Genomic DNA, 10,490 nt, shown 5'->3' with positions numbered 1-10,490 from the left:
GTTTGTTGTGTCATAATCTGCAGAAGGCTGCAAAGCGTACATGGGGTCCATTCCCCCAATGCTCACACTAGAGCACCCCACCCATGTGGAAATCTCTGCAAGTGTTACTGAGTCCCTCCCACATCCACAGTGAACAGCTTTCAGATTCTTATAAGAGGGAATTGTGTCCTAACACCAGCTGCTCCCTGGAAACCCTATGGGGCAGTTCTACTCTGTCCTGTAGGGTCTCTGAGTCAGAATTGACTCGATGGCTACGGGTTTGGTTTTTTCTTTCAGGCGGGTGGTGGGAGTTTGAAGTCAGCTCCATAATCATGTTATTAAAAAATAATGACAGGGTAGCAGGTGAAAGTAACAAAACAAAACTGAAATGTAATGGCTTTTTCACATTTATTGGCCCCACAGAGTTCCTTCGAGGTGTTTACTTTTCACTAGATTCGGAGAAATCTTTGTGAGAGAGACACAGCTTGAGATAGCTCCAAAATTACATGTTTCCCTCCTTAATGTTAGGTTACATTAAGAGCTGGTTGGCTGGTTTATGATCTGCCTGCTTCACAAAAATAGAAGGCCCATGCAGGCAGGAACTTCTCTGTTGTGTTTGTCCGAGTATCCTGGTACCTGGAACCTAGAAAGTGCTAAAAAATAATTTGAGTGAATGTGGGTGGGTTTTTATAAAAAACACTGTGTTGCTGTCTTTATTTAGTTAAATAGTGAAAACAGGGATAAGGAAACTGGAGACAATTACTTGTATAAGTTAGAGTTACATAAGATGAGAATAGAACTTGAATAATGAAGAGATAAAAAAATAAGCTGTGTGGATGGAATGTACCCCCTTCCCTTTGCTTTGGAGGGAGACATTTTAAAATTGGATTGTTTTTTCCCTACTGATTTATAGGTTCTATATGTTAATTGAAAAGTTAGTCTTTTAGGAATCACAAATATTTCTATTGAGATACAATTCACCTGCCGTAACACTGCCTTTGAAAATATGCACAATACCGTGGCTTTTAGTATATGGGCAGACTTGGCACAACAGTCACCACTGTCTAGCTTCAGAATATTTTCAGTGCCCAGTAAATAAAGGCCCTTGTTAATAAAGGCGTATTAACAGTCATCCTCATTACTCCTTTCCTCCAAGCCGTAGCAACCACTAATCTACTTCTGTCTGTGTTGGTTTGTTCTGGACATTTCATGTAAATGTAATCATGCACGATGCGGTCATTTGTGTTTGGCTTCTTTCATTTAGCGTAATGTTCTGAAGGTTCGTCCATATTGTGGCATGTATCAGTACTTGGTGCCTTTTTGTGGCTGAGTAATATTCCAGTCTATGAATATACCACATCCTGTCTATCAGGTCATGACATTTGGGTTCTCTCCACATTTTGGCTGTCATGAATAACACTACTAGGAATCCTCTGTGTAAGTTGTATGTGAACATGCTTTTGATTCTCCGGGTGCTGACCTAGGAGTGCAATTGCTGTGTTGTATGGGAATTCGCTGTTTAACTTTCTGCAGAATTGCCAAACCATTTTCCAAAACAATTGGATCATTTTACATTTCCACCAGCGGTATTCCAGCTTCTCCACATCGTCGCCGACACTTGTTGTCCATCCTGTTGAGTTTAGCCATCTTACTGCTTTTGAAATAATAGTGCACTTTAGTTTAGATTTGCATTTCCCTGATGACTAATGAGGTTACGCTTCTTTTCCTGTGCTTGTTGACAGTTTCTGTATCTGCTTTCGAGAAATCTCTATTCAAATCCTTAGCCTGCAAACTTTTTTTCAGCTTTTTGCCTGTATTTTTACTCCCTTCATATACTTTTTGATATGCCAAAGATCTATAGATCTTAACAGTTTTAGCCTTCATATTTTGGGATTTTTAAAAAGTCTTTCTCTTTTATCAATAAAAAGAAAATAAAAACTTCTAAAATTTTTATGGTTGCATATTTTAATTTTAAATATTCAATCCATCTGGAATTTTGTTTTGTGTAAGGTATGAGAAAAAGGATGAAAACATTTTTACAGGTGGTCTGAGTGATTACCAAATTGCTACAAACGCTCCTTTTCCCATGACCCATATCTTAACTGCATTTTCCCGTAGTCCGTACAGAGAAGCCTTTTTACAAAGGGAGGCCACCATTCCCAGCCATTTCATTTTAAGGTTTGTTTTCTGCAATTAAATCCCTTGTGTATCTTATCTACACACCTTTTCTTTTAAGCTAATACAAATTTTGTGTGAGTAGGACCTTGGCGAGTGTAAGATGGGCTTGAATTTCATAACTGGTTCCATGTGGTGCAGCCCAGCAGACAGACAGACAGAAGCAGGGGCTGCAGAGGCGACAGAAGCTATGAGAACATGAGCCTCTAGAGATATGCTGTGGAATTTCACATAAAGCTCTAGACTTTTCTGTGTAAACTTATCATCATATATGGGCATCACCTTAGAACAGACAGAGAATAATGCTTTAAAAGTTAGACATTCCTAAGGAAGGTGTTCATTCCTTAGCGGATGCTGAGAAGTGTATGTGTTTTGGTGAAGATATGTACCCATTTCTACTGGGTATGTATCTAGAAGTAGAATTGCTGGGTCCTGGGATATATGTATGTTCACAGCTTTTGTAGATACGGACAAAACATTTTTAAACTGGTTGTACCAAATTACACTTCCACTAGCGGTAGATTAGAGCTCCAGTTACTCCACGTTATACCCAATAGTTGGTATTTTCCATCTTTTCCGTTTTAGCCATTCTGGCGTGTAGGGGATAGTATCACATTGTGGCTTTTAATTAGAATTTCTCTGATAACCAGTGAAGGTTTGTCACTTTTCATATGTTTCTTGGCCATATAGAAATCTTTTATACAGTGTTCAAGTATTTGCTCATTTTTCTATCAAACTGTCTGCTTTCTTTTTCCTGTTTCCTTTTTGGGTTGTTCTTTATGTATTTCAGAACCAAGTCAGTAGTAGGATATATGTATTGCAAATAACTTCTACCACATGAATTCACCCTTGTGGCTTGTCGTGAACTTTCAGATTCAAAAAGCCGTCTTTTACAAAAACAAGCAAATGTGTAGACATAAAAGTTTATTAGGGGTTACCAGGGGCAGGAGGGAGGAAATAAAGGGGTGTTCCTGCATATGGAGACTGAGTTCAGGTTAACAGTGGTGGAAAAGTCACATTGATGAAGGGCAGGGTTGCACAGGCAATTAATGGTAATTACTGTCAGTTGTTCAGTCACCAAAGGTTGTGTGGTATGTTTACAACAACAACAACAGTGAGCAGCTGCTGGGGCAACATAATAGTGCTCAACGGATGAGGCGTATTCTTTTATTATACTTTTCTCTGTTTTCTAATTTGTTTTTATAACATGTTTGCATGATGAAAGGGGATAACAAGGTCTATCCCACCCATTACATCCTTGTAAGGTTTAAATGAGGGACTACATGCCATCAGCAGAGGCTCAGCCTTAGTTGGCACTCGAGAAATGCTTCATTTCTCCCACTCTTCTGGCTCACTGCCTTCTCCCCTGGTTTATTTGCTCTTCTCTTTCGAACTGGAAGCATGTGACCACCAGGCTTCCCGACACCATCATTCTGCTTTCCATACCAATGTTATTGTAGTCTTGGGTTCCTGGGCAGCCTCTCCGCAGGTTTAATTCTTTCACTTCTGTTCATTTATTGTTTAAATATATTCCTTTAATTTTGTCCTGCTTGTAGAAGTATATTCTAGTCATTGAAAATTTGGAGACTACCCTAACACACATGGGAACACCATGAGTAAGAATAGACTCTACGGCAATGGGTTTTATATGTGTGTCACACACATTTATGTATATTCACATAAATATTATATCCTGCTCCTTTCACTCAATATTAGCCTTTTCCATGATAAAGTTTTGTTTATTTTACAGACAACATCAAATTGTTGTATTATATTCTGCTGTGTGCAAGGAGTATATAATTTTAGCACTTTGACTATACTTGAAATATTAAATGTGCGTGTTTCTAGTAATCTTCAACCTATACTTAAATCTTTTAACAAAGATCTTTGCTATTGAACCTTTTTATTGAATTGTAATTCAGCATTCTTTAACGCTAAGAGATAGTCTCAGGATCAACTCAGATCATATTTTCTCCCTCTTACACACGAAGGCCCTTAAAGTATTCAGAGATTGTTGTTGTTGTTGTTAGGTGCCATCGAGTCAGTTCTGACTTATAGCGACCCTAGACACAACAGAACGAAACACTGCCTGATCCTGCGCCATCCTTACAATCATTGTTATGCTTGAGCTCACTGTTGCAGCCACTGTGTCAATCCACCTCATTGAGGGTCACCCTCTTTTCCGCTGACCCTGTACTCTGCCAAGCATGATGTCCTTCTCCAGGGACTGATCCCTCCTGACAACATACCCAAAGTATGTAAGACACAGCCTCACCATCCTTGCCTCTAAGGAGCATTCTGGCCACACTTTTTCCAAAACAGATTTGTTCGTTCTTTTGGCAGTCCATGGTATATTCAATATTCTTTGCCAACACCACTATTCAAACGGGTCAACCCTTCTTCCGTCTTCCTTATTCATTGTCCAGCTTTCCCATGCATATGATGTGATTGAAAATAGCAAGGCTTGGGCCAGGCGCACCTTAGTCTTCAGGGTGAGATCTTTGCTCTTCAACACTTTGAAGAGGTCCTTTGCAGCAGATTTGCCCAATGCAATGTGTCTTTTGATTTCTTGACTGCTGCTTCCATGGCTGTTGATTGTGGATCCAAGTAAAATGAAATCCTTGACAACTTCAGTCTTTTCTCCATTTCTCATGATGTTGCACATTGGTCCAGTTGTGAGGATTTTTGTTTTCTTTATGTTGAGGTGTAATCCATACTGGAGGCTGTGGTCTTTGATCTTCATTAGTAAGTGCTTCAAGTCCTCTTCACTTTCAGCAAACAGGGTTTTGTCATCTGCATAATGAAGGTTGTTAATGAGCCTTCCTCCAATCCTGATGCCCCGTTCTTCTTCATATAGTCCAGATTCTCGTATTATTTGTTCAGTATACAGATTAAATAGGTATGGTGAAAGAATACGACCCTGACGCACACCTTTCCTGACTTTAAACCAATCACTATCCCCTTGTTCTGTCCGAACAACTGCCTCTTAATCTATGTAAAGGCACCTCATGAGCACAATAAAGTGTTCTGGAATTCCCATTCTTTCCAGTGTTATCCATAGTTTGTTATGATCCACACAGTTGAATGCCTTTGCATAGTCAATAAAACACAGGTAAACATCCTTCTGGCAGTCTCTGCTTTCAGCCAGGATCCATCTGACATCAGCAAGGATATCCCTGGTTCCACGTCCTCTTCTGAAACCGGCCTGAATTTCTGGCACTACCCTGTCGATATACTGCTGCAGCCGTTTTTGAAAGATCTACAGCAAAATTTTGCTTGCGTGTGATATTAATGATATTGTTCTATAATTTCCACATTCATTTGGATCACCTTTCTTGGGAATAGGCATAAATATGGATCTCTTCCAGTCAGTTGGCCAGGAAGCTGTCTTCCATATTTCCTGGCATAGACGAGTGAGCATCTCCAGTGCTGCATCTGTTTGCTGAAACATCTCTATTGATATTCCATCAATTCCTGGAGCCTTGTTTTTCGCCAATGCCTTCAGAGCAGCTTGGACTTCTTCCTTCAGTACCATTGGTTCCTGATCATAGGCCACCTCTTGAAATGGTTGAATATTGACCAATTCTTTTTGGTATAATAATTCTGTGTATTCCTTCCATCTTCTTTTGATGCTTCCTGTGTCGTTTAATATTTTCCCCATGGAATCCTTCACTTTCGCAACGCGAGCCTTGATTTTTTTCTTCAGTTCTTTTAGCTTGAGAAACACCAAGCGTGTTCTTCCCGTTTGGTTTTCCATCTCCAGCTCTTTGCACATGTCATTATAATACTTTACTTTGTCTTCTTGAGAGGCCCTTTGAAATCTTCAGTTCTTTTACTTCATCAATTCTTCCTTTTGCTTTAGCTGCTCGACGTTCGAGAGCAAGTTTCAGAGTCTCCTCTGACACCCATCTTGGTCTTTTCTTTCTTTCCTGTCTTTTCAGTGACCTCTTGCTTTCTTCATGGATGATGTCCTTGATGTCATTTGAAAACTTGTCTGGTCTTCGGTCACTAGTGTTCAATGTGTCAAATTTATTCTTGAGTTGGTCTCTAAATTCAGGTGGGATATTTTTGCTCTTGTGGACTTGCTCTCATTTTCTTTAATTTCAGCTTGCACTTGAATATGAACAATTGATGGTCTGTTCCACAGTAGGCCCCTGGCCGTGTTGTGACTGATGATATTGAGCTTTTCCATCATCTCTTTCCACAGATGTAGTCAGTTTGATTTCTGTGCATTCCATCTGGCGAGGTCCATGTGTATAGTCACCGTTTATGTTGGTGAAAGAAGGTATTTGCAGTGAAGAAGTCGTTGGTCTTGCAAAATTCTATCATTTGATCTCCAGCATTGTTTCTATCACCAAGGCCGTATTTTCCAACTACTGATCCTTTGTCGGTTCCAACTTTTGCATTCCAATAGCCAGTAATTATCAATGCATCTTGATAACATGTTCGATCAATTTCGGACTGCAGCAGCTGAAAAAAATCTTCTATTTCTTCATCTTTGGCCCTGGTAGTTGCTGTGTAAATTTGAATAATAGTCGTATTAACTGGTCTTCCTTGTAGGAGTATGGTTATTATCCTACCATTGACAGCGTTGTATTTCACGATAGATCTTGAAATGTTCTTTTTGACGATGAATGCAAAATGATTCCTCCTCGAGTTGTCATTCCCAGCATAGAAGACTAGATGATTGTCTGATTCAGAATGGCCAATACCAACCCATTTCAGCTCACTAATGCCTAGGATATCGATGTTTGTGCATTCCATTTCATTTTTGATGATTTCCAGTTTTCTAAGATTCATACTTCGTACATTCCAGGTTCCGATTATTAAATCGATGTTTGCAGCTGTTTCTTCTCATTTTGAGAAGTGCCATATCAGCAGATGAAGGTCCCGAAAGCTTCACTCCATCCATGTCATTAAGGTTGACTCTACTTTGAGGAGGCAGCTCTTCCCCAGTCATCTTGTGAGTGCCTTACAACCTGGGGGGGTCATCTTCCAGCCATATATCAGACAGTGTTCCGTTGCTGTTCATAAGGTTTTCACTGGCTAATGCTCTCCAGAAGTAGACTGCCAGGTCCTTCTTCCTAGGCTCTCTTAGTCTGGAAGCTCAGCTGAAACCTGTCCTCCATGGGTAACCCTGCTGGTATCTGAATACCGGTGGCATAGCTTCCAGCATCACAGCAACACACAAGCCCCCACAGTACGACAAACTGACAGACACGTTGGGGTAGCAAACTATGATTTCATTCATCATTTTCATCTTTCGTTTTTTCAATCAATCAATATTAGAGAGATTCCATGTGCCAGGAATAGTCTCCATCATGTAGACACAATGGTGAAAGGTACCCACTGTCCCTGCCATTGTAAAGCGGACACCCAGTGTGGGTGGGAGGGGGACTGGTAAAATGCAGCCCAGAGGAAGGACAGACCATGCTCCAGGAACCACACTGGACTTCAGAGAGCTTTGTTGGCTGCCGTTCATCTGTCCAGCTTCTAGATGTCAGAGTGCCCTCAGGCTCAGTGCTTAGTCCTCTCTCTCTATTGACACCCTCTCTCTAGGATGCCTCAGGGAGTCAGTGGCTGTCTGTCTGTACCTGAGGATGCGATGTTTACACCTCCATCCATTTCATCTCCTCCTGGTTTGTGACTTCTATTCAAATGTCAGCCTAACTCTGTGTACCGAGTTCTTCATCTGTAAAATGTGCCTTATAATGATACATTCCTCACATGGGTATCATGCAGAGCAAGTATCTTAAGAGAGGAGAAGCCTTCACAAGAGTCCTGGCACCAGTAAGTGTTAGCTGTCAGTATTATTACCTGACATCTCTACGTAGATGTCTAACAGCTATGCCATGTTATCAACGCCATGAAACAATTCTTGGTCCCAACCCCATTCCACCCTTATCGATGAATTTCTCAGGGCTTCAGTGATGGGAATGTGTGCGTTTTTCCACATGATGGACATGGCTAATAAAGGTTGGCCTGGTCCTTCATAATAAGTTGCTCCAAAGTTTGTATGGGTGGAATCAGACAAGTTATAGCCAACTAATGTAGAAACAAAAAAAAAATAGAACTCTCAGCTGCTCATGTTTGTACTCTCAGTCCAGAATATCTGGTGAGGGTACTATATGGACTGAATTGTGTAACCCCAAAGGTATGTTGAAATCCTAACTACTGTACCTATAAATGTGACCTGATTTGGAAATAGGGGATTTTTAAAATTATTTTAATGAGGCCATACCAGTGTAGGGTGGGTCCTAAACCTAATCCCTTCTGAGTTATAAGAAGAGCAGAATAGACACAGACAAGCAGGGGAAGAGGGAGACAGACAAAGGGGAAGATAATCTACAAGGCCAGGAACGCAAAGGGTGGCTGGAAGCTGCTAGAAGCTGAAGTAGACATGAGCCATGCCCTGAATTCCTACTTCTAGCCTCCCGAACTGTGAGAAAATAAATATCTGTTCTTTAAAGCCACGCAATTGTGTTATTTTTTTCTTATGGCAGCACTAGATGACTAACACATACCCATGGTTATACATGAAGCCTGGTGTAAAATAGTTTTCTCCCCTCCTTGTCTAGCCTACCTGAATCCTGCTATTTCGTTATCAGTGTCCTCTGCTTTCACTAAGACCTACAACAAAGTCAGCTTGATGCTGATGTATAGAAATGCAGTTTATTTTTTAGTTTATATTTATGATCGACTAGCATTAATTTCAATGGTTTGGAAATTTTTCTGTGGAGGCATTTCTGTAATCTATGAGTAATAGCAGTTGCAGCTTTTCCTTCTTTTTGTTGTCGTTTTGTTCTAGCTTGGACCTCCAGTGTTAAATATTTAATATAAATAATGATAGAAAGCATCCTTATTTTTTAATTATTTTTTTGTGCTTTAAGTGAAAGCTTTCAAATCAAGTCAGTCTCTCACACAAAAACCCGTATACACCTTGCTACACACTCCCAATTACTCTCCCCCTAATGAGACAGCCTGCTCTCTCCCTCCACTCTCTCTTTTCGTGTCCTTTTCTCCAGCTTCTAAACCCCCTCCACCCTCTCATCTCCCTTCCAGGCAGGAGATGCCAACACAGTCTCAAGTGTCCACCTGATCCAAGAAGCTCACTCCTCACCAGCATCCCTCTCCAACCCATTGCCCAGTCCAATCCATGTCTGAAGAGTTGGCTTCGGGAATGGTTCCTGTCCTGGGGCAACGGAAGGTCTGGGGGCCATGACCACCGGGATCCTTCCAGTCTCAGTAAGACCATTAAGTATGGTCTTTTGAGAATTTGGGGTCTGCATCCCACTGTTCTCCTGCTCCGTCAGGGTTTCTCTATTGTGTTCCCTGTCAGGGCAGTCATTGGTTATAGCCGGGCACCGACTAGTTCTTCTGGTCTCAGGATGATGTAGTCGCTGATTCATGTGGCCCTTTCTGTCTCTTGGGCTCATAATCACTTCGTGTCCTTGGTATTCTTCATTCTCCTTTGATCCAGGTGGGTTGAGACCAATGGTTGCATCTGAGATGGCTGCTTGCTAATGTTTAAGATGCCAGACGCCAGTCTTCAAATTGGGAAAGCATCCTTATTTTAATGCTAATTAATTTTAAAGAGAATGTCCCGCATTTCACCATGAACTATCATGCCAGTTGTATTTTTCCGACTTAAGGAACTCCTTTTCTGGTCCATGATTGCTCAGCGTCCTTATCTCTCAGTGTGATTGGATTTTATCAACTGCTTTGTCCCCATCTCTTGAGATGAGCATGTCTTTTCTTCTTCCATCTATGCATGTGACGAATTAAATTATTAAATCTTTAATGTTCACTCAAGCTTGCATGCTGACGATAAACCCCCTTGATGATGGCGTATTACATGGTTTATACTTTGCTGGATTTCCTTTGCCAGTATTTTATGTAGGTTTTTACATCTCAGTTACTTGGTGTGCTTGCCCTGTAACTCTTCTTCTATCATCCTTGTCTAATTTGGTGTCAATATTAAACAAGCCTTAGGGATGAAGTAGAGGAACATCTCATCTTTTTCTCTTCTTTTCTGACTTTGCACAAGATTAAAATGCTCTGTTTCTTGCCTGTTTGCTGCAACCTGAATGAAAGTGGTCTCGGCCTCCTATTTTCTTAGGGAGATCTTGAACTACTGACCCATTTTGTGTAGTGATTAAAGGTCTTTTCTGGTGCTACTTAGAAAAGTTTCCACTGCATGTTCTAGGCTGCTAGGATTTCCTCTTTAAATGTTATGCTGTTATCACTATTTTCAGTCTCATCCACGTCAATTAATCAATCCCAGATATTCCCTCATTTTTCCAAAGTCAGATTCTACATCTATTCCTGGCACCAAT

The sequence above is a fragment of the Loxodonta africana genome, unplaced genomic scaffold (assembly GCF_030014295.1).
Source record: "Loxodonta africana isolate mLoxAfr1 unplaced genomic scaffold, mLoxAfr1.hap2 scaffold_31, whole genome shotgun sequence".
Lineage (NCBI taxonomy): Eukaryota > Metazoa > Chordata > Mammalia > Proboscidea > Elephantidae > Loxodonta > Loxodonta africana.
Note: the sequence above shows the minus strand (reverse complement) of the source record.